Source organism: Echeneis naucrates, chromosome 6, assembly GCF_900963305.1.
Source record: "Echeneis naucrates chromosome 6, fEcheNa1.1, whole genome shotgun sequence".
Taxonomy (NCBI): domain Eukaryota; kingdom Metazoa; phylum Chordata; class Actinopteri; order Carangiformes; family Echeneidae; genus Echeneis; species Echeneis naucrates.
In genome coordinates, this window is record NC_042516.1 from 245727 (window position 1) to 270077 (window position 24351).

Sequence of the window (24351 nt, forward strand, 5' to 3'; positions counted from 1 at the left end):
ATCACTGTGAAAAGCAGGCAGATGAGTGACATGAAACCACCCTGGCCTGTCCGGTCTGGTCTCAGAGTCCTGTCTAATGTTTCCTGAAGAGCTGCCAACGAGGCTGGCACAGCTGATGCTCCTGACTCCTGATCTTGCACCTCTGCTGTGGCAGCCTGTCAGCCGCTGACTTCACTTTTTCCTCTAAGCTACTGAACTCTGCCATTGCAGCAGGTCACTATTCCAACTGCACCTCCAGTACAGTGAAGTACCACCGTGGTCAGTGAGTCAACCTGTCAAAGCTTTAAAGAAACAACCTTCACATGTAAGCTGCTAGAAATTCCTTGTCTTGGCACAGTTCCAATGAAAAATTATGTGCATTTTTCAAGTGATTACTGGTCCATTTAGCAGAAAATAGACAACAAAGCAAGAGGTGCATTAGGGGGTGCAGCTACAGTGTGACTGACAAAATATGCCACATAATCCACATATGTACTTGCAGGTCAGATCCAGTCCTAACTCCTCCTAGGCTACACCAAAAACATGATGCTAGTCAACATCACTGTGGCTCCTTCACACAGTTGATTTTGTTTCATTTAGACATTTTACAATAAATTTCTTGCATTATCTTAAAGATTGTATCTTTAATGGCAATGACTCTTAATGACTCATTCATTCATTATATCATATTCTAACGTTTATCCATTTCCCGGTCACAGGGGGTGCTGGAGCTGATTCCTGTTCACACTGGGTGAGGACGGGATACACCCTGGACAGGTCACCAGTCCATCATAGGGCCAACACACATAGATAGACAGAGACCAACAACCATTCACACTCACATTCAGACCTACGGACAGTTTAGAGTCACCAATTAACCCAAACATGCTGTCTTTGGACGGAGGGAGGAAACCCACGCAGGCACAGGGAGAACATGAAAACTCCGCTCAGAAAGGCTCCAGGCTGGGAATGGAACCCACGACCCTTTTGCTGTGAGGCAACAGTGCTAAACACGACCACTTGTTTATAATCATTCTGAACATTAGCCAATCACAAATAAATCTATAGGAGAGTGTTGCTGTCTTGCAAATCATTTGGTAGCCAGAGTAACATGTTTCTGTGATCAGTAAAAAAGTGTGAAAACTGCCACACAGAGCTTGCGTCAATGTTGTCTGGCAGTGTGAGACATTGATCCTTCTGGGATATCCTGATATATTTCTGTACAGATTAGCTCTTTCTTTAGTGTCTGATCATCTATGATAATTTTTACCACATAATGCAATATTACTGATCTGTAATGATCTATATGATAATAATGATCTGTAGCAGTTACAGTAACAGCATTAACATGCAATAAGACACCTCATGATGACATATCTTCAGCTGTCTGTCTGCCTCAATAACCTCATGTTGACTGCTTCATCGGACTGAGCATCTGATCCCTGGCAGAACTGTCAAACATCTCAAGATGGACTTCCTCATTGGTATTCTCCTTGTCTGGACTGACTGACAACTGCTACCAGGCCCACCCCTCCCTAAACGCAGAACGCACGCTGTGCGCAGGGCCTTGTCTTCCATGTACACTCATTGAATGCACAATGGATGCACAATGGACACGCATTTGGTTTTGGTTTTGGAGGGGGGGCATCCAAATAAAATTCCAAGGCAGCTACATAGACTCCATCCTACTCACTACTGATCTCAACAGTTACAAACTGTCATTCAGGCTGAGCAACAAATAAATTCAGTCTTGAAAGCACTGTTAGCATAAGTGCACAGCCAGTCCATGGTTTCTTTAATTTGTATTTCACTTTGTACCATAAAACACCACCCTGTCATACATCCACTCACCAACACTGCAGACCTGCAATTTACTCCTTATTTCAAGTACTGTGATCCTTTCTCTCCTTTTATCATGACCTTAGAGCTGGGGTTTAATCAATTAAATAAAATACTCTATGTATAGTGATGCATTTCAATATAAACCAATAATTTAGAAAAAAAAAAGAATTCTACATTTTTGTACTAGTACTGTGTAATTGAACTGTCATGCAATATACATTAATTCAGCACAAACATGCTCCTGATGCCACCACCACCTATAACAAAAAGCCATTAAAGCTAAAGCTCCAAATGGATCAGGTGCCCTCTCGAGAAGCCTGAGGTTGCAGTGGACAATAGGTGTTGCAGAGACTGTCTGACTTCAGTTCTTCACGTTTTGATCTTGATGCCGACTTTGCTGAAATTAGCAAGCGAGGAGGTAGGTGGGTCAATGATGTAAACTAGTGGCGGTACATCATGAGTGTGGAAGTATTTCACTAAAGATGAGACTTTTTTAAAGATGAGTCAGTAACCATGACTTGGTTACTGATTTGCCTGACAAACGTGCGGTAAGCGTGTTGCGTCATTTCCGGTCACTGGCGGTTGTGCTCTCTATTGTGCTTGTGTTGTTTCCACTGTTCTTCTGCTATTATTTCCTAATTCACTCGAGTAATCAGGCAGAAAATTATTTTCACACCAACACTAGGTTTTAGAAGTCAATATCTCCCCTTTCTCCAAAGTTTATAACCGTTTCTGTTCCTCCACTAATCAAACTACCCGATTAGCAATGTCCTCTAGCTCTCTGTCTCCACTCTCTGTTCCTCCTCCTCCTCTCCTCTCCTGTTCTGTGTGCCTCATGTGTAGTTATTCTTCTGCCTCCTTTTATGATAGCACCTCTTGTCATAGATGTAGGATGATGGTAGAAATGGAGGCGAAGATTAATGAGTTAGAATCACGGCTCCGCACTTTAGCTAGCCCAACTTATGCTAGTGTAGTTAGCCCCCCCCCCCTGTAGCCGGTGCGGACCAACCTAGGCGAGCTCATACGGCAGCTAAGATAGTTTCCTCCCCCCCAGTGGCTCCCGAGCAGCCGGGATCTAGTCAGGGCGGCTGGGTGACTGTCCGAGACAAGAGGCATAGTCGTAGGCAGCAGCCCCCGGTTCACCACCGACCAGTTCACGTTTCCAACAGGTTCTCCCCTCTCAGCGACACACCGCTGAAAAGCCGACTCTAGTGATTGGTGATTCTATTCTGAGGAACGTGAAGTTAGCGACACTGGCGGCCATAGTGAAGTGTATCCCGGGGGCCAGAGCAGGCGACATCTAGTCTTATCTGAAACTGCTGGCTAAGGGTAAACGGAAATATGCTAATATTGTAGTTCACGTCGGCAGTAACGACACCCGACTTCGCCAGTCGGAAGTCACAAAAATGAATGTGGAATCGGTGTGTACTTTTGCTAAAACGATGTCGGACACTGTAGTTTTCTCCGGCCCCCTCCCCAATCGGACCAGTGATGACATGTACAGCCGCATGTCGTTATTTAACCGCTGGCTGTCGAGGTGGTGTCCCGAAAACAACGTGGGCTACATAGATAACTGGAAGTCTTTCTGGGGGAGACCTGGTCTAATTAGGAGAGATGGTGTCCATCCCACCGTGGACGGGGCCGCTCTCATTTCTAGGAATATGGCCGATTTTATTAGAAATCCAAAACCCTGACAATCCCGAGTCGAGACCAGGAGGCAGAGCCGCAGTTTAACACGCTCCTCTGCGCCTCAGTCAGAGCGGTCACCTGCTGAGAATAGAATAGAGTCTCTGTCTATGTTTAGGTCTATAGAAACTGTGTCTGTCCCCCGACGACCTAAATTTAGAAAAGTTAATAAACTCAAATTAAACAAAAGAGGAGCTAAAAACAAAAACCTAACTGTAATTAAAACAGCCACAAACTTAGTCTCAAATAATACTGCGATCAAATGTGGACTGTTGAACATTCGATCATTATCATCAAAATCTCTACTAGTTAACGATCTCATAGCTGATCACCATATTGATTTATTTTGTATAACTGAAACGTGGCTGCAGCAGGATGAGTATGTTAGCATTAATGAAGCTACACCCCCAACTCATGTTAACTTTCATATCCCTGTACCACAGGTCGAGGAGGTGGGGTGGCTGCAATATTTCAGTCAAGCCTATTAATCAACCCCAGACCAAAATCTGGCTGCAGGTCTTTTGAAAGCCTCACTCTTAGTCTCTCCCACTCAGACTGGAAAGGTGAAAAACCAGTTCTGTTAGTTACAGTATACCGTCCACCTGGTCCGTACTCAGAATTCCTATCAGAGTTTTCTGAGTTTATATCAGAGTTAGTACTCAGTACAGATAAAATCATTATTCTGGGAGATTTCAATATACATGTTGATGTAGAAAGCGACAGCCTTAGTTCTGGGTTTCTTTCCCTACTAGACTCAATTGGCTTTTCCCAGCACGTGAATGAACCCACTCACTTTTACAATCATATCCTTGATCTTGTTCTAACTTATGGCATTGAAATTGACAAGCTAACAATTCTTCCCCAAAATTCTCTCCTGTCTGACCATTACCTTATTACATTTGAGTTTACTTTAATGGGCTCCACAGCCAATTGAGGAATAAATTCAGCTATAGAAGATGTTTATCTGAAGCTGCTGTGGCTAAATTTAAAGAGAACATTTGGTCATCATTCCCAACAATGCCATATCTAAATCTAAATTTAAATGAGGATTTCTCCCATACGCAGGTTGATGACCTTGTGACTAGCACTATGGCCACACTGCGTTCGAATCTTGATAATGCTGCCCCTCTCAAAAAGAAAATATTCAATCTGAGGAGGATGGCTCCCTGGTATAGTTACCAAATCCGTACCTTGAAGCAGACATCAAGGAAATTAGAAAGAAACTGGCGTTCCATTAAGTCAGAAGAGTCTCACAGAGCCTGGAAAGACAGCCTAAAACATATAAAAAAGCTCTCCGCAGTGCTAGAAGTTCATATTACTCAGCACTCATAGAAGAAAACAAGAACAACCCCAGGTTTCTCTTCAGCACTGTAGCCAGGCTGACAGAGAGCCATAGCTCAGTTGAACCAGTGATCCCCTTAGCTCTAAGCAGTAATGATTTTATTAGTTTTTTTTCAGACAAAATTCTCACGATCAGAGAAAGAATTTATCAGCTCTTGCCTACGTTAGATAAAAATCCCCTTCTGAAGACGGCAACTGCTGAATCAGCTGCGGCGCCTCTTTTACATCTGGAATCATTCTCACCTCTAAATCTCTCAGAGCTAGCTTCTATAGTTTCATCATCCAGACCGTCAACCTGTCTATTAGACCCAGTACCAAGTAGCCTCTTTAAAGAGATCTTTTATGTAATTGAGCCGTTTATTCTAGATTTGGTTAATCTGACTTTATTTCTGGGTTATGTACCTCAGGCACTTAAGACTGCGGTCATCAAACCCCAGCTTAAAAAGCCTAATCTTGATCCAGATGTTTTGGCAAACTATAGACCCATATCGAACCTTCCATTTATTTCTAAAATCATTGAGAAAGCTGTAGCAAAACAACTACACGAGCATCTGGATGGGAACAGTTTGTTTGAAGAGTTTCAGTCAGGATTTAGAGCCCATCATAGCACAGAAACAGCGCTGGTTAAAGTCTCCAATGACATTCTAATGGCCTCAGACAATGGATCAACCTCCATACTTCTCCTTCTAGATCTTAGTGCTGCATTCGACACCATAGATCATAATATTTTACTACAGAGACTGGAACATGAAATTGGAATTAAAGGAACTGCACTAAAGTGGTTCAAATCCTACTTATCAGATAGACATCAGTTTGTTCATGTAAACAACAGCTCCTCCTCATGTACTGTAGTCAGTCATGGAGTCCCGCAGGGTTCGGTACTTGGACCAATCCTCTTTACGCTTTACCTGCTTCCTCTAGGCAACATTATCAGGAAACACAGCATCAACTTCCACTGCTATGCAGACGATACTCAGCTGTACCTATCAATGAAGCCAAATGAAGTCAGTCAGATAGTCAGACTGCAGGCATGTCTTGAAGACATAAAAGTCTGGATGACTGGAAATTTTTTACTTCTCAACTCTGACAAAACAGAAGTTATTGTACTCGGTCCTAAGCACCTCAGAAAAATACTATCTAATCATCTCATCAGTTTGGACGGCATTACTTTGGCTTCCAGCTCCACTGTAAGAAACCTTGGAGTAATTTTTGACCAGGACATGTCCTTTGTCCCTCACATAAAACAAGTTAGTCGGGCAGCTTTCTTCCACCTGAGAAACATTAGGAAAATCAGAAACATCCTCTCTCAGGATGATGCAGAAAAACTAGTCCATGCATTTGTAACTTCTAGGCTGGACTACTGTAACTCATTACTATCTGGATGTCCAAACAAATCTCTGAAAGGCCTTCAGTTAATTCAGAACGCTGCTGCATGAATATTAACAGGAACTAGGAAAAGAGATCATATCTCTCCCGTGTTAGCTGCTCTTCATTGGCTGCCAGTAAAATATAGAGTAGAATTCAAAATCCTTCTTTTAACGTATAAAGCTCTTAATGGCCAAGCGCCATCATATCTCAGAGAGCTCATAGTTCCTTACTGTCCTAGCAGGCCACTCCGCTCTCTAGATGGAGGTTTACTTGTGGTTCCTAGAGTCTCCAAGAGTAAATCTGGAGGCAGATCGTTCAGTTATCAGACTCCTCTTCTATGGAACCAACTCCCAGCATCGGTCCGGGGGGCGGACTCTTTAGTAACTTTCAAGACCAGGCTTAAAACTTTCCTGTATGACAGAGTGTACAGTTAAAAAGTCCTCTACTCTTTAGGTATGCTGCTATAGGCCTAGGCTGCTGGGGGAAGGACTGAGCTTCTCTCTCTCTCTCTCTCTCTCTCTCTCTCTCTCTCTCTCTCTCTCTCTCTCTCTCCCTCTCTCTCGCTCTCTGTCACCCTCTCTCCCTCTTTCTCTCTAACTCCCTCCTTGCATGCGCTGATAAAAACCATCCTTCTTAAAAAAAAAAAAAAAAACAAAACAAAACAGTTTCACCCAGTTCTAAGCATTTATACTGCATTTACTAACCATGTTCTGCCAAAGTCTCTGTCTCTCCCAGTTCCTCTCCTCTCTCTCCCTGTCCTCATCCTGCAGGTGGTGACTCATCTCCATCCCATGTTCCTGCAACACCTGCTGGTCCCATATAGCATGAATTCTGTATTACAGCTCAACTCCATGAACTTCATGCAACAACATGTTCCTGCCTACACCCCCCCCCCCCCCCCCCCCCCCCCAATGCCTGCCTGCCTGTCTCCCTGTCTCTCTCTCTCTCTCTCTCTCTCTCTCTCTCTCTCTCTCTCTCTCTCTCTCTCAACCCAACCGGTCAAGGCAGATGGCCGCCCCCCCTGAGCCTGGTTCTGCTCGAGGTTTCTGCCTCTTAAAGGAAGTTTTTCCTGCTCATCGGGGGATCTGTTGGGTCTCTTTAAATAAATTTATAAAGAGTTTGGTCTAGACCTGCTCTATATGTAAAGTGCCTTGATGTAACTTTGTTATGATTTGGCGCTATACAAATAAATCTGATTTGATTTGATTTGATTTGACTTACATTGCTGTCCCTTGAGCCCACATCAGCAATCAAACGCTCTGCTGTAAAAGGGAAAAGCAGCAGTTGTGGCATGTTTTTATGCACTTTTTTTTTTTTCTGCTTAAATTATGTTACATATAAGCTGTGCATTTTCAAAAATTACAGGTTGTTGCAAAGCACTCACTCTTTCTGTGATTTTATGAATGACTGAAAAAACATCAACCTCATCACAAAAACATCAACAACTTCACCAGCAATAAGTCAACGTGGACTCGACATTCATTACATTAGTGTCAACTTTAAAAAATTTTAATTCATGCAGTCGAAGACCTAAAGCCCGATCTATGAAGCCGATTCAAAAGTTGTGGGATAGGTATTCTTTATCTTACTTGACCTAACATTGACTGTTCTGAAAACCTAGAGCTTCGAGATATGAGCTATGAGCTATCAGTTCATTCTGGGTTTAGTTGCAGGCAACAGGCTGTTCATGTGAAGGAAGTAAAGTTTTTAATTATCACCAACACCATTAGAACCATAATAAAGTAGGCTATTGATATGAGAGGAAAGTGGAATACATGTCATAAATTTATCTGAAACAAAAACCCGAAATGCCATTCAAATAGAAGAAATCTAAACAATGTGAGTACATTGCTGAATAAAAAAGAAACACTTAACATAATTGAAGTCCAACTGAAAATGTAAACATTAATTAAAAAAAAATAGTTTTTCACTGACATAGTTCATACCTCTGGTGAGGTAAGTCTGACAGAAATGCTGTTTTACATTCATGTAATATCGATTAGTGTGGATGATTCTTTTAATCAAATATATCAGAGCTTCTTAGTTTCCATTTACCATAAAATTTCATTGTGAGTTGCAGAAATTTTGTGGATTTATGAATTTGTGATCAGCTCAAATAAAGCTATGATAAGTAGTTATTTAGTGACAAGCCCTCTCCATAACATAAAAAAATCAAAACATCAGAACATTACAACATTCACAGATTAAAATTCTTGTCCACTCCTCATTATTATTATTATTATTACTAGTAGTAGCAGTAATTGGCAACTTTTTGTTTTCCTCAGGGCCCTGCAGAAACAATGGTGAGTCACAGGTTTTAGGCTCGACAATTTATTCCAAATGTATTCCAGCTAATTGTGCTTATACCATATTTCAATTTCATAATTTCAACTGCCCAGAGACTGTTATCTTTCTAAATGCTACTATTCATTGATATTGTAAAATTTATTTTTGCAAAATGCCATTTGCTTTGTTTTTGTTTTTTAATTATGATGTGCAAAGTGTGGACTTTTTAGGCCCTGAAATTAACTTGCAGTGGCGCATAAGTTCATCATCAGTTATCGTGGCAATTTTCCCTGGTAACAATTGAACCAACCAAAACTGACCCTGACAACGATACCTCAGTAACCTCAAATCCTGCTTTGCAATACAGGTGTCTGGCCTCGACCTGAATCCAGAACGTGCTGCTTTGGCAGGAGGAAGGAGACACGATGTGTGGATGGTGTTTGAATGAGGTTTTAATGAGGTTTCAATTAGCCTCAATTAAAGCCAGATCAAAAAATTTGGCCTTGGATTTGCTTCGAAATAAAACACTGCCTGCTGACCTCAGACATTTAACGACAACAACCTGCCTCTTCAAGCAAAGCAGGAATAAGTAAAGACATCTTGTCAGTTAACTGAGTTCAAATTTCCACATATCTTTTTTTTTTTTTAGATTCAGTTTTTCACTTCTGTAACTAGAGGCCATATTGTTAACTTGCCTAAACAACTGATGGACCTCAATGAAATTAACAGAGCAATTTCCTGCTCCCTGGATGAACCTGTAATATGTTAACTTCTGGCATCCTTAAGCCAAGTATCAACTTCACACAGTTTTTCCATCAAATGCTTTGATCCTATTCATTTTTGTTGGATGAACCATAAAAGGTAAAGTTTAGATCTTAAATTGACCTTCAGGACTGAGAGGAAAGCGTCATTACTAAAAGAATCATGAAAACCTGAGTCCTGGAAAATAAAACCCACAGAAGCATCCCTCCTCCTCTCATGATTCCTAACATTTATTTTCCAGTCAACCAAATAATTTAATACTTCGAAAAAGCCAAGGTAATAACTCTGGTCACCCGGGGGTGAAATTAGCCGTGTGATTTCTCCTCTTTTTATTTCCTTCTGACAGTCTGCTGAGAAAAGTGAAATATTAACTGCACTTCAAAGCATGTTGTGATGTTTGAGAAACATATTCAATCTTGTGAAAAACTCAGAATGGTTGTTATCCGTACACTAAAATATTAAAGGTGGTGACACACATCCAGAGCAGCTTTTAATAAGGTGAAATATTCATGGCAGCCTGACAGCTGGCCTGACTATATACTGCTGTAAATCCTGTATTTATTCTAACATTGATATTCATGCCAGGTTTTAAATGCTCATTATTGTTTTATTTCAGAAATTTGTGCATTTATTCTTAGTGTGAAACATTCTTCAGTGGTACTTCCCTTTTAAAGGAAAGCATTTACATCTATGCCCTCCACTCCTCTTCCTCTGAAAGAAGTGTGTGTGCATGTAATGGTACACTGCTTCATACCTTATTTATGCTGATGTCTCTGTAATGGCTTTCCTGGCTCACAGGATGAAACCCAGAGATGGTTGGAGACTCGTCAAAGGGATGTGCAGGGAGACAAAGAAGAGAGTGACAGTGAACTCACAGATCATCTCTGAGGTGCATCGCTGTAACAGTGATGAGCAGCATACCATTGCAGAACACTCTCTCTCTCACACACACAGGAAATAATGCTCATGACAGCCTGACTCTGTCCATGTTTGAAATGCCATAATGAGCCAATCAGAGTCTTTATTTAATTCTATTTCATCCTTTTTTCTTTTTTTTTGCAGTGAAGTAGATTCAGTCATAGTTGCTGTGCCTTCACCACTGCTCTTGTCGGATTCTCTTTGTCATGACATGAAAGTTTATTGATGATGTATCCTCACAAATAATCTGAAGGTGTTAAAAGGAGTTATACTCATGTAAATGAGGAGGTACAAACAGATTAAATATTAAGTTCTGAGAGCTTTTGGTTTGTTATTTAAGAATTATCGCTAACAGCTGTTCTACAATACAGCAGCCCTCCTGTTTTCCAGACAGAATTAAGAGGTCTGCACCATCTACTTGACCTCACTCAGTTCTGTAGTTCTGCAATAGTAAAACAAACAAAATTGCCTTTATTACAGTGAAGAGCAATACAATTGGAATATAAAATCCATGGACAAACTATCAATTATCCCAAAAAAGGAATGGACTTGAGCTGGAGGGTTATGAGGAAAGGAAAATAAATAGGAATAAGAAATGCTGGGGTGGAGTCGCCATATATGTGGACAAAAACCTGAACTCCAAAGTAATAGAGAGCATGACAACTGTAGTTGAAAACCTACTGGAATGTATAAGCATTGAAATATGTCAAGATAAGAATAAAAATATGATTGTTAGCTGCATTTACAGGGCAACAGGTGCAGACATTGACATTTTCAGACAATGAATGGATTGCATGTTTTCAAAGAAAAGCAACAAAGTAGTTTTCATACGTGGTGACTTCAACATTGACTTCTTAAATCCACAATATCATAAAGCAACAGATGAATTTATAAATACAATGGACAGTTTAACACTATTTCCAAAACTCACCAGAGAATAACTGTCAACTCTGATTGACAACATTTAGACTAATAACATTGAAGACAAAACAATGAGTGGTATACTAATCAATGATATCAGTGATCATCTACCTGTGTTTATTACCTATGACTAGAATTTCAGAAACAAAAGAAAGACAAGAAAATAGAATATAGGAGAATGAGGTCAGAGGTAGCGATAAACACATTCAAGAATGAATTACTGGCACATAATTGGGACAAATTATATCAGGTAAACAATGCAGACAATGCATATGGAATATTTTTAAGTGTATTTAAGCAATTATATGATAAAGGCTATCCAATTGAAGAGCATACAAGAAAAATAAAACATAGCAACTGTCCATGGCTCACGAAGCCTTTGCAAAACGCCTGAAAAAGAACAATACGCTATATGGTGAATTTATAAGACTGAGAACTGAAGATGCCAAAATAAATATAAAGCATATAAAAATTAGTTAACTCGAATTATAAGGAAAAGCAAGAAGGATTATTATAGAAACATATTGGATGAAAATAGAAACAATATTACAGGAATATGGAGTATATTAAACAGTATTATAAGAAGTGGTTTTAACCAAGACTATCTGGAGTACTTTATTGATAAAGGTAATGAAATTTACAATAGCAATGAAATGGCTGAAAATGTAAATACATTTAATTTAATTTAATTTGATAATTCTAAAAGAAAAAGTCCACTGATTATAATGATAGTGATATGTCAATAGTGAAAGAGGTAGTTGAAGGGATATCAAAACATACATTTGTAATTTATTATTTCAAATGGGTATTGCCACACAAAATGAAAATTCCTAGTCATTCTGTAGTATACAACTGGGAACAAAAATCATTTCACCAACTACAGACCCATCTCCTTACTTCCACAATTTTCCAAAATATTAGAGAAACTATTCAATAACAGGCTGGATACATTCATAGTTAAACAGAAATTACTCTCTGGCAGTCAAAATGGTTTCGGAACAAGTAGGTCAACATCACAAGCAGTAATAGAAGCATTTGAAGAAAGGAAACTTTTGAACAAAGGAATGGTGCAGTTGGAATATTTATTGAAATCAAGAAAGCATTTGAAACAATTGATCATGATAAATTAAATAAAACAAATAAATTAACTAGTCCAACATCCCAAAGGTAAAGAAAGGCAAACAAAGACAAATAACTGACAAATAACTCAAATCAAATCAGATGTATTTGTATAGCGCTATATAGCGCTATATATAGACACTTTACATATACAGCAGGTGTAGACCAAACTCTTTATAAAATTATTTAAAGAGACCCAACAGATCCCCTGATGAGCAAGCACTTGGCGACACCTTCAGCTACGAGCTGATGAATTCTTTTGCTGATCATGAGAATTTTATCTATAAAAAAGTTAATAAAATCATCACTGCTTAGAGCTAAGGGGATCACTGGTTCAACTGAGCTATGGCTCTCTGTCAGCCTGGCTACAGTGCTGAAGAGAAACCTGGGGTTGTTCTTGTTTTCTTCTATGAGTGCTGAGTAATATGAACTTCTAGCACTGCGGAGAGCTTTTTTATATGTTTTAGGCTGTCTTTCCAGGCTCTGTGAGACTCTTCTGACTTAATGGAACGCCAGTTTCTTTCTAATTTCCTTGATGTCTGCTTTAAGGCACGGATTTGGTAACTAAACCAGGGAGCCATCCTCCTCAGATTGAATACTTTCTTTTTGAGAGGGGCAGCATTGTCGAGATTCAAACACAGTGTGGCCATAGTGCTAATCACAAGGTCATCAACCTGCGTATGGGAGAAATCCTCATTTGAATTTACATATGGCATTATGGCACTAAGACTGTCGCTTTCTACATCTACATGTATATTGAAATCTCCCAGTATAATGATTTTATCTGTACTGAGTACTAACTCTGATATAAACTCAGAAAACTCTGATAGGAATTCTGAGTACGGACCAGGTGGACGGTATACTGTAACTAACAGAACTGGTTTTTCACCTTTCCAGTCTGAGTGGGAAAGACTAAGAGTGAGGCTTTCAAAAGACCTGCAGCCAGATTTTGGTCTGGGGTTGATTAATAGGATTAGTAGGCTCTTAGTAGACGGATGGGTATAGAACTTAACTGACAGGGAACTCACCCGCCCCAAGAAGGAGAGGTCTTAGCACGAAATGAAACCGAAGCAGAACAGCTCAGGTTTAAGGTGTCAGCAACTATGTCCAATGCTAAGGCTCCACCTTCAAACCTCACAATTCATGAAAGAAAAGCTGTGGTGTCTCTGAGCAAGGACTAGAACATCACTATCCTTCCAGCTGACAAAGGGAGATGCACAGTAATTCTAAACACAAGTGACTACCATTCTAAGGTCACCACTCTACTAAATGACACAAATACCTATGGAATGTTGAAACAGGGTCCTTCCAGTGTTTACAAAAGGAAGGTCATTGAATGCCTCCAAAAATTACAAGATGGAGCCCTTGACCGGCCACAGTATCTCCGTCTATCCCCAAGACACCATCCCATGCCTATACGGACTCCCCAAGATCCATAAAGAAGGGGTACATTCAGACCCATTGTAGCAGCATAAACTCTGTAATTTACAATATTGCTAAGCATGTAGCCAACATCTTGTTTGGGACACACCACATCACATCCAAAACTCGCTAGACTTTGTGAACAAAACCAAAGGCTTCAAAATAGAACAAGATGAAACCATGGTGTCATACGATGTGACCTCCTTATTCACCTGCATTCCAACCTTGGAGGTAGTGGAAAATGTGAGGCATCACTTAAAACAAGATAGCAAACATAACCAATCTCAAACCAGACCAGATCTGTCAGTTATTGGATCTATGCCTCAACACCACATATTTCCAGTTTAAAAGCAAATTCTACAGACAAAAGCACAGCTGTGCTATGGGCTCACCGTTTACTGAACACATCAACTCAGTGGACGAAAACATCAAGTTCACTAGAGAAGATGTCAAAGACAACCACTTACCGTTTCTGGATTGTGATGTTCACTTTGATGAGGACAGAGGCTTCCACATTGGGGTATACAGGAAACCCACACACACAGACCAATACCTACTTTTTGACTCACACCATCCACTGGAGAACAAACTGGGAGTTATCAGAGCCTTGCAACACAGGCCTGATAATGTACCAACCTGTACTCTGGCCCAAGTAGAGGAACATAAACATCTGAAGGGAGCCCTGAAAACTTGTGGCTATCCGAGTTGGACGTTTGGCAAGACTGCAGCACGCACTAGTCAGAATACCAACTCAGATGATGCTGAGAAAATGAAAGATAAACATGTGTCTGTGGTCTCAGAGAAACTCAGGAGGATTTTTAACAAACATCAACTCCCTGTAAGTTTCAAACCCAGCAACACTCTCAGGCAAAAACTGGTACATCCAAAGGACAAGGTACCACACAATCAAAAAAGCAACCTGGTATATGCTATCCAATGCAGTGAGGAATGCAAGAACTTATATATCGGGGAGACTAAACCTTTAAACAAATGCATGGCCCAACACAAATCAAATCAAATCAAATCAGATTTATTTGTATAGCGCCAAATCATAACAAAGTTACATCAAGGCACTTTACATATAGAGCAGGTCTAGACCAAACTATAAATTTATTTAAAGAGACCCAACAGATCCCCCGATGAGCAAGCACTTGGCAACAGTGGCAAGGAAAAACTTCCTTTAAGAGGCAGAAACCTCGAGCAGAACCAGGCTCAGGGGGGGGCGGCCATCTGCCTCGACCGGTTGGGTTGAGAGAGAGAGAGAGAGAGAGAGAGAGAGAGAGAGAGAGAGTGACATAGGCATTGGAGGGGGGGGGGGTGTAGGCAGGAACATGTTGCTGCATGAAGTTCATGGAGCTGAGCTGTAGAACAGAATTCATAAAATATGGGACCAGCAGGTGTTGCAGGAACATGGGATGGAGATGAGTCACCACCTGCAGGATGAGGACAGGGAGAGAGAGGAGAGGAACTGGGAGACTTTGGCAGAACATGGTTAGTAAATGCAGTATAAATGCTTAGAACTGGGTGAAACTGTGTTTTTTTAAGAAGAATGGTTCTCATCAACGCATGCAAGGGGGGAGGAAAGGAGAGCGAGCAAGAGGGAGAGAGAGAGAGAGAAGCTCAGTCCTTCCCCCAGCAGCCTCGGCCCACAGCAGCATACCTAAAGAGTAGAGGACTTTAACTTTTTAACTATCAGCTCTGTCATACAGGAAAGTTTTAAGCCCGGTCTTGAAAGTTACTAAAGAGTCCGCCCCCCGGACCGATGCTGGAAGTTGGTTCCATAGAAGAGGAGCCTGATAACTGAACGATCTGCCTCCAGATTTACTCTTGGAGACTCTAGGAACCACAAGTAAACCTCCATCTAGAGAGGGGAGTGGCCTGCTAGGACAGTAAGGAACTATTAGCTCTCTGAGATATGATGGAGCTTGGCCATTAAGAGCTTTATATGTGAACAGAATGATTTTAAATTCTACTCTGTATTTTACTGGCAGCCAATGAAGAGCAGCTAACAGGAGAGATATGATCTCTTTTCCTAGTTCCTGTTAATATTCATGCAGCAGTGTTCTGAATCAACTGAAGGCCTTTCACAGATTTGTTTCGACATCCAGATAGTAATGAGTTACAGTAGTCCAGCCTAGAAGTTACAAATGCATGGACTAGTTTTTCTGCATCATCCTGAGAAAGGATGTTTCTGATTTTCCTAATGTTTCTCAGGTGGAAGAAAGCTGCCCGACTAACTTGTTTTATGTGAGGGACAAAGGACGTGTCCTGGTCAAAAATTACTCCAAGGTTTCTTACAGTGGAGCTGGAAGCCAAACTGATGCCGTCCAGACTGATGAGATGATTAGATAGTATTTTTCTGAGGTGCTTAGGACCGAGTACAATAACTTCTGTTTTGTCAGAGTTGAGAAGTAAAAAATTTCCAGTAATCCAGACTTTTATGTCTTCAAGACATGTCTGCAGTCTGACTATCTGACTGACTTCATTTGGCTTCATTGATAGGTACAGCATCGGCTGCGTAGCAGTGGAAGTTGATGCTGTGTTTCCTGATAATGTTGCCTAGAAGGGCACAGAAGAAACTCCTCAGGTCCAGTCTCAGCTGTTTATTCCCATCTAAAGAAAAAGCCACATTCCTTTGAAGACAGCACGGTCAAGATCCTGGACAGAAAGGACAGATGGTTTGTGTAGGTAGCTTGACCAGAGTGGCTGGTCATTTGGTAGGAGGCAGACACAGGAAACCTTGTTCAAGTATCACAAGGTGGTTTATTTACAAAACGTGGCACCATGCTGCACATGTAACATAAAAAAACAAAAAGAAATATGTACAAAAAGCACCAACAAAACCCCAATAGTTAACTGATCAAAAACTCCACTTAAACTTTCATCATGTGCACACAGCTACACACTGACGTCCTAATCCCCTGACAGCTATAAAGCAACTGCTTAAATAGCTCTTCCATCAGCAGTCTATTAGAAGCAACTGGACTGTACCATTGCTGCAGGGATATAAAATGTCTCTCCTAAACACAAGAGATAAAGTTAAAACAAAATCATCAAGTTCCAAGGTGAACCCTAACCCTAATTTCTCGAAGCTTCATGCACGCAAAACCATCTACTGGCCAAGTGTATAATCACACATAATGTGTGATGCATTGAATTTTTGTGTCTGTTATGTCGGTTGGGATTGACTATGAATTACAAAAAAATGTTTGACCAAATAAATTCTGACCTTAAATTATCACGTGTATAAAATTTTGTATTCTGTATTTTTGTATAATGTATTCTGTGTATACATTTTCCCTAAATGGTAATATCATAATATGGCAGGTTATGCAATGTTTTTCTGAAAATGGCCTGGGCGTAATCAGGCAGAGGACAGTGAAAGTGCTTGTACAACTAGGGAAAGGACACAGATTATGCTTGTGTAACTTGGATGTAGAGGACAGGCAATCTGCTTGCCTAGAGGAAGCAGGAAGCAGATAAAGCGTAAAGAGGATTGGTCCAAGTACCGAACCCTGCGGGACTCCATGACTGACTACAGTACATGAGGAGGAGCCGTTGTTTACATGAACAAACTGATGTCTATCTGATAAGTAGGATTTGAACCACTTTAGTGCAGTTCCTTTAATTCCAATTTCATGTTCCAGTCTCTGTAGTAAAATATTCTGATCTATGGTGTCGAATGCAGCACTAAGATCTAGAAGGAGAAGTATGGAGGCTGATCCATTGTCTGAGGCCATTAGAATGTCATTGGAGACTTTAACCAGCGCTGTTTCTGTGCTATGATGGGCTCTAAATCCTGACTGAAACTCTTCAAACAAACTGTTCCCATCCAGATGCTCGTGTAGTTGTTTTGCTACAGCTTTCTCAATGATTTTAGAAATAAATGGAAGGTTTGATATGGGTCTATAGTTTGCCAAAACATCTGGATCAAGATTAGGCTTTTTAAGCTGGGGTTTGATGACCGCAGTCTTAAGTGCCTGAGGTACATAACCCAGAAATAAAGTCAGATTAACCAAATCTAGAATAAACGGCTCAATTACATAAAAGATCTCTTTAAAGAGGCTAGTTGGTACTGGGTCTAATAGACAGGTTGACGGTCTGACATAAAACAAGTTAGTCGGGCAGCTTTCTTCCACCTGAGAAACATTAGGAAAATCAGAAACATCCTTTCTCAGGATGCTGCAGAAAAACTAGTCCATGCATTTGTAACTTCTAGGCTGGACTACTGTAACTCATTACTATCTGGATGTCCAAACAAATCTCTAAAAGGCCTTCAGTTATTTCAGAACGCTGCTGCATGAATATTAACAGGAACTAGGAAAAGAGATCATATCTCTCCTGTGTTAGCTGCTCTTCATTGGCTGACAGTAAAATATAGAGTAGAATTCAAAATCCTTCTTTTAACGTATAAAGCTCTTAATGGCCAAGCGCCATCATATCTCAGAGAGCTCATAGTTCCTTACTGTCCTAGCAGGCCACTCAGCTCTCTAGATGGAGGTTTACTTGTGGTTCCTAGAGTCTCCAAGAGTAAATCTGGAGGCAGATCGTTCAATTATCAGGCTCCTCTTCTATGGAACCAACTTCCAGTATTGGTTTGGGGGGCAGACTCTTTAGCAATTTTCAAGTTTGATGACCGCAGTTTTAAGAGCCTGAGGTACATAACCCAGAAATAAAGCCAGTTTAATCAAAGGGCGGCTCAATTAAATAAAAGATCTCTTTAAAGAGGCTACTTGGTACTGGGTCTAATAGACAGGTTGACGGTCTGGATGATGAAACTATAGAAGCTAGCTCTGAGAGATTCAGAGTTGAGAATGATTCCAAATGTAAAAGAGGCGTTGCAGCTGATTCAGGAGTTGCTGTATTCAGTAGGGGATTTTTATCTAACGTAGGCAAGAGCTGATAAATTCTTTCTCTGATCGTGAGAATTTTATCTGTAAAAAAGTTCATAAAATCATCACTGCTTAGAGCTAAGGGGATCACTGGTTTCACCCAGTTCTAAGCATTTATACTGCATTTACTAACCATGTTCTGCCAAAGTCTCTGTCTCTCCCAGTTCCTCTCCTCTCTCTCCCTGTCCTCATCCTGCAGGTGGTGACTCATCACCATCCCATGTTCCTGCAACACCTGCTGGTCCCATATCTTTATCAATTCTGTACTACAGCTCATCTCCATGAACTTGTTCCTGCCTACACCCAGCCCCCCATGCCTCTCTCACCCTCTCTCTCTCTGAGTGAATGGCGGAGTGAACGTTTGCGGGTGGAAAGTAGTTTTTTTCAAACTTTTCATATCTTTTTTCAGTGTGTGTACTTATTTTTTGTCGCCTTTTGTCTTCTAAGTGTGTGTGGTGTGTGGGTGCTGTAGTGTGTGTCTTTTGTGGGTAAGTGCTTCGGCACGATGCCCGTGGTGCTGGCAGAGCTGGAGGAGCGGACTCGGCGTCAGGCTGTGAAGCTGCTCCGTGGATGAGGCCGGTTTAGCGGTGGGACAGGTGGTGTCGGCCTCCAGGATGAAAGGAGTCGTCGTCATGTTCCTGGATGGCACGGCTAAGGTTAGCGAGGTGGTGGAGAAAGGTGTAGTAATCCACGACAGCTTCACTCCCGTCCTGCCCCTTGTTAGCTTGGCCACCAGGGTGACGATTTACAATGCTCCCCCATTCATCAGAAATGACGCTCCGGCTGAAGAGCTGTCCCGGTACGGTCAAATAGTGTCCCAGATAAAAATGGTGTCTTTGGGCTGCAAGTCCCCGCAGCTTAAACATGTCGTGTGTCACCGGAGACAGGTGGACCTGATCCTGAAAGACACAACAAGCCCCCTGAACCTGTCGTTCTCCTTCCGGGTGGAAGGTTTCAGCTACATGGTCTTCGCCACTTCGGAGACCATGAAGTGCTTTGGCTGCGGTCTGGAGGGGCACCCGGTCCACTCCTGCCCGGAGAGGCTGGTGGGGCTCCGGTTCCGGCCCTGGTAGAGGGTGTTAAGGACACCCCGGTTCAATATGATGAAAATGTTTAAGTACAGAAACAGAGCAGTGAAAAGTCGTCCACTGAGGCAGTGATGGAGGAGTTCATCGATAATAATGACATATCTGATGAACTTTTAAAGATATCACAGAAAAGAAATTCCAGACTCCTCACAGAGAAATATGAAAACCAAAAAGTTAATAAAAGAGAAAGAAACTGTTACAGAGTACCAGACTAATGTGTGTCTGACTCAGGAGGAGCAGCATAGTTTTTACTCTCCAACTGAAATTAAATCGTTTTTTGAAATAACTAAAGGTGCCAGAATCCCAATGATTGAAGGGTATTTCCCTGATCTGGACCTCTTCATTCAGTCAGCCAGGCTCCTGACCCGTAAGTCAGGAAGTTTGGAAGAGCTGACAGATCAGGAGATCTACAGGCTGAGGAAAATGGTTGGAAGAGCTGAAGCACAAATCCTCAGTAATGATGATGTCATCAATAATGATGAAACAGTTTTTATGCCCATCCCTCGTTTTTATTTGTGTTTTTACTGCAGTTTCCTTTTAATCTCTCCATTCATGGGTGATTTTAAACTCGGCAGCCTTAACCTGAATGGAGCCAGGGCTGAAAAAAAAGAGCTGCTGTTTTTAAAATGATGAGATTAAGAGGTTGAGCGTTTTGTTGTGCAGGAGACACACAGCAGTGCAGACAACGAGAGCGACAACAAGAGCGACTGGAGGGCTTTTAATGGGGGTGTCATTTTAAGTCACAAATCCAGCTGCAGTGAAGTGAGTGGGCATTTTATTCGGGAAGAGTTTTTTACCTCTATTCACCGAGGTAGAGGAGATCATACCAAGGGTTTTACTGAAGGTCAGAGCTTTTTATGAAATTAGTATTTTTAAACATCTATGCACCGACCAGTCAGGTGGACAGGATGGGCCTGTTTTATGTGATGTTCTGAGAGCCAGCAGGAGTGAGGAGTATTTGTTTTAACTGTACAGAAAACCCAGATCTGGACAGGAATCACCCAGAGCCTCACCCCGGATCATCACACAGGCTCAGACAGCTGGTACAGACTCATGAGCTCCAGGATGTATGGAGAGTCCTCCACGGAAATAACAGGCAGAGAAAGGTTTTTATCCCTGACCAGACTACACAGATTCTACTCTTTTAAACATCATGTTAGTGTTTTTAAAGACACATTCAGCCAGTAGGTTTTTCTGACCACTGCCTCGTTTCGTGTTCTGTTTTAATTAGAAACATTCGCACACGCAGCGCCTACTGGCATTTTAACAGTACCCTGCTCAGTGACAGTTCTTTTAAAAACGCTTTTAACTTCTTTTGGGGCCTTCACAAAGAAAGCAAACCTGAGTTTGCCTCCATCCAGCAGTGGTGGGATGGTGGCAAAGCCAAAATTAAACAGCTTTGCCAGCAGTTCACTTGCAATGTCACAAGAGACACAACCCAATCTTTGAAGGATCTGGAGACTCAGAGGGTAGAACTGCAGACTTTAGCATATTCTACAGGTGATCAGGGTATTTTAAATACCCTCAAGTCTAAAAAGTCAGCCATAGCCAACCTGCTGGGCGTCAGAGCACAGGGAGCTCTGGTTTCCTGAACATCTCTCAGATGGACGCCCACTCATGTTTCTTCTTTGAGCTGGAGCAGAAAAATGGACAGAGGAAAATCATCCACTCCCTGCGCTCCAGCAGCAGCTCTGAGATCTCTGGAGAGTCGAACATCAGGAAGTTTGCTGCTGACTACTACAGAAATCTATACAGGAGTGAGTGGAACAACAATCCAGATGTGCACAGCAGCTTCCTCACCAGTCTTTATTATTGGAGGCTGAGCTGACTCTAACAGAACTGCACATAGCCTTGATGAGTCTACAGAGTGGCAGGGCTCCAGGCATCAACGGTCTTCCTGTAGACTTTTACAAGACTTTCTGGCCCGAGAAGACCTACTGGAGATGGTTTCTGACAGCCTGCAGAAAGGGCAAGTGCCTCCAAGCTACAGGAGGGACATCATCCCGCTCCTGCCCAAGAAAGGAGACCTGCAGGAGCGGAAGAACTGTTGCTGCTGTGCACAGACTACAAGATCTTCTCCAAAGCCCTGGCCACGAGACTGAGAGAGGTGATGGCGTCCATAGTGCACCCTGACCAGACTTACTGTGTGCCCCGCAGGATCATCAGTGAAAATGTCGCTCAAATTTGTGACGTTATGGACCTCTCCAGATTATTGGCCGTAGACACTGGTCTGATTTCAATAGATTAGGAAAAGGCTTTTGACCGGGTTGAACACCACCAGTACCTCTGGCAGACATTAGCTGCTCTTGGGTTCAACCAGGGTTTCATGGCCAAGATCCGGGTTCTGTACAGTGACATTACGAGTGTTTTAAAAATCAACGGTGGTCTGAGTGATCCGTTCAGTATCCAGAGGGGGGTCAGGCAGGGCTGCCCCCTGCCTGGCATGCTATACTCACTGGCCATCAAGCCCCTGCTACACAAGCTTAGAGCCGAGTGCTGAGCTGAGCTGGGTGCGGTTTCCTGGTTGAAACGTCCCTTTCAAACTGTCTGCTTACACGGATGATCTTATTGTCCTTGTTAAGTGCAAAAATGACATTGATGTTCTCGTAAATAATATAAAACGTTTTGGTTTTATCTCCTCAGCCAGAGTTAACTGGGAAAGAGTGAGGCTGTCATGGTGGGGGACAGCCTGGGGGATCGGCTCATGCTGCCTAGAGGGTTAGTGTGGAAAACTGAGGGGCTGAAATACCTGAAACTTTTTTAAAGAAAAACTGGGACGGTGTTTTAGAAAGGGTCAAAGATCGGCTAACAAAGTGGAAGTGGATTTTACCTAAACTGTCTTTTAGAGGTCGTGTCCTCATCATAAATAATCTTGTGTCCTCTGCTCTGTGGCACCGGGTGTCCTGTGTTGATCCCCCAGCCTTTCTCCTGTTACAGGTTCAGCGGGTTTTTTATTTTTTCTGGGACAGGTTGCACTGGGCTCCTCGGGGGGTTTTGTTTTAATCTAAAGAGGAGGTGGGACAGGGCCTGGTACATCTGGCCAGCAGGGGCGCCACCTTCCGGCTACAGTTCATTCAGAGACTGCTCACTGGACCTGCGGACCTGGTGTGGAAGCCCCTGGGCTGTTTAATCCTGCAGCGGTGTGGCAGTTTGGGACTGGATCTTCCTCTGTTCCTCATGAACTCCAAACAGGTTGGAACATCATCCCTGCCACCCTTCTACAGGAGTGTTTTCTCTGTATGGACTCTCCTGAGGAAACAGAGACTGGAACAGGCCAGTTCACTGTCATGGCTCCTCAGAGAACCTGTGCTGTTTGGAGGCCTACTGGACTGTCCTGTCTGAGGGGGCCTCACCCTATCCAGGAGGCTTAACGCCGCAGGAGTCTCCACGCTGGGGCAGGTGGTGGAGCTGGCTGGACCTCGGCTCGAGGACCCTAGTAAACAGGCTGCTCAGCTGGGACTGAGGTCTGCGTGGGTTGTTGGTCAACTGTTGGGACACTGGTAGTCACAGCTGACCGGGCATCAGCGCTCTCTGCTGACTGACTTCCACAACGGTACACTGCTGGTGGACGGCTCTGACCCGTTTCCTGCCCTCAAACTGCTCCTGGATTTTAAAGACTGCTCTGCACCTCTCCTGGGAGATGCTGACTCTGGAGGGGTTTCTATGGAGGGCACCTCAGGAAAGTCCTTCTACCACATGATGGTAAAGACTTTGAACTAACCCTAACCCTAACCCCTTTTTAGTAAATATGGAGAAGTTTTTACAGGACAGGTTTTTATCTTTGGTTTTAAATACATGCACCAACAGAAACACAAATGTCAACTTTTAAACTTTCTGTTAGGACAGGCCAAGATGACGGTATATATATATGTGAGTCAAAAGAGAAAACTAGACGAGGGGATGAACGTTGATGTGATTCCTGTTTTTAAGTGTATGATAAAATCAAGGTTAAGACAACAGATAACGTGAACAGGTTCCAGCAGGTGTGGTGTGTTGTGGGGAGGTGCGCGGGGGAGATGCTCTCTGTGACAGAGTGGCAGCTCGTCTATGGAGACCTCCTCCATCAGCAAGTGTAGCCATTCATTCATCCACTCATGTGTATATATGTATATGTGTATGTAAGTGTATTTATGTGTGTGTATATATGTGTATATAGGTATGTGTGCATTCATGCATAGAAATGTGTGTACATATATATTTCTAGTCATGGTGGATAAACTGAAAGAATACTCTTGTTTTGTTATTGAATTGACAAATTAAAGTTTGATTAAGAATCAAATCTTTCTCTCTCTCTCTCTCCCACTCTCAACCCAACCGGTCGAAGCAGATGGCCGCCCCCCCTGAGCCTGGTTCTGCTCGAGGTTTCTGCCTCTTAAAGGAAGTTTTTCCTTGCCACTGTCACCAAGTGCTTGCTCATCGGGGATCTGTTGGGTCTCTTTAAATAATTAATAAATAAAAAAGTGTTTGGTCTTGACCTGCTCTATATGTAAAGTGCCTTGATGTAACAAATGTTATGATTTGGCGCTATACAAATAAATCTGATTTGATTTGATTTAATTTGATTTGCCCTGCATGTTTTAGATGTTACACTTCTCCAACACACCTGATTCAAAAGAGTGGCTCCTTATCAGACCTCAGCAGAACGTGATGACAAGTTGAGTCATCAACTGGAGTTGGTGACCCCTGGCCTAGGCATATATATTGTCACAGTTTGGGGTTTGTTAACA

The 24351-nt window shown here is 42.2% G+C and overlaps 1 pseudogene; it reads left to right on the top strand.

Moving 5' to 3' along the window:
- The first annotated feature begins 11281 nt into the window (after window positions 1-11281).
- Window positions 11282-16332, top strand: LOC115044564 (uncharacterized; annotated as a pseudogene).
- Window positions 16333-24351: the final 8019 nt, after the last annotated feature.